This window comes from Schistocerca gregaria, chromosome 1 (genome assembly GCF_023897955.1).
Source record: "Schistocerca gregaria isolate iqSchGreg1 chromosome 1, iqSchGreg1.2, whole genome shotgun sequence".
NCBI lineage: Eukaryota > Metazoa > Arthropoda > Insecta > Orthoptera > Acrididae > Schistocerca > Schistocerca gregaria.
In genome coordinates, this window is record NC_064920.1 from 676,911,758 (window position 1) to 676,912,886 (window position 1,129).

A 1,129-nucleotide genomic window follows, 5' to 3' on the forward strand; every position below is an offset into this window, starting at 1 on the left:
CATTCATTGATACCAGATTTTATAGCATAGCTTCAAACATTAAATTCTTACCTATCTTATCCTGAATTTGTATACCATCATTCTTGTTGCAAATTTTTATTTAATGTTGGAAATCTCCAACGCAAAATGGTTGATGTTTCAACTGCGCTGCTGGCGTTTCAGTATTTCGACTAACATCGCCATAAATTCTCATAAATCCATCATGAAGTTGTATCCACTCATTTATTGATAGTATAACTTTTTTACTACAAAATTGAGGATTTTCATTTACTGCAAAATAATGAAAATGGTTCGAGAATGAAATTTGCACTCTTCAGCGGAGTGTGCGCTGATATGAAACTTCCTGGAAGATTAAAACTGTGTACTGGACCGAGACTCGAATTCGGGAACTTTGCCTTTCGCGGCAAGTGCTCTACCATCTGAGCGACCCAAGCACGACTCACGCCCCGTCCTCACAGCTTTACTTCTGCCAGTACCTCGCATCCTACCTTCCAGACTTTACAGAAGCTCTCCTGCGAACCTTGCAGAACTAGCACTCCTGAAAGAAAGGATATTTCGGAGACATGGCTTATCCACAGCCTGGGGGATGTTTCCAGAATGAGATTTTCACTCTGTAGCGGAGTGTGTGCTGATATGAAACTTCTTGGAATATTAAAACTGTGTGCCGGACCGAGACTCGAACTCGGGACCTTTGCCTTTCACGGGCAAGTGCTCTACCAACTGAGCTACCCAAGCACGACTCACGCCCCGTCCTCACAGCTTTGAAAATGGTGATCCAATGCCATTCAATGACTCTTTTCGAATTACTTGCATTTAAGCAATCCGAAGTACTGAATATCGTCACAGCTGGGTCATATTGTGGTGGTATCTCCTTCATCAATGGGTACTCACCATTATCATCTGAAACAATGATGATAATGAACAAGCCCAAATGCATACATCAACAGTTTGTATATATATATATATATATATATATATATATATATATATATATATATATATATATATATATATATATACATACACACACATGTATGTGTGTTTGTGTGTATGTGTGTGTGCGTGTGTGTGTGTGTGTGTAAAATAATTCAACTGATACATATTTGTTATTGGATACTTGTGTGTAAAC

The 1,129-nt window shown here is 38.8% G+C and overlaps 1 non-coding gene across 1 annotated transcript; it reads right to left on the reverse strand.

The window, feature by feature from the left end:
* Positions 1 to 661: 661 nt before the first annotated feature.
* Trnas-uga (transfer RNA serine (anticodon UGA)) lies at positions 662 to 736 on the reverse strand. The gene has a single exon. It is a non-coding gene; the product is annotated as a tRNA-Ser (tRNA).
* Between the last annotated feature and the right edge of the window lie 393 nt (positions 737 to 1,129).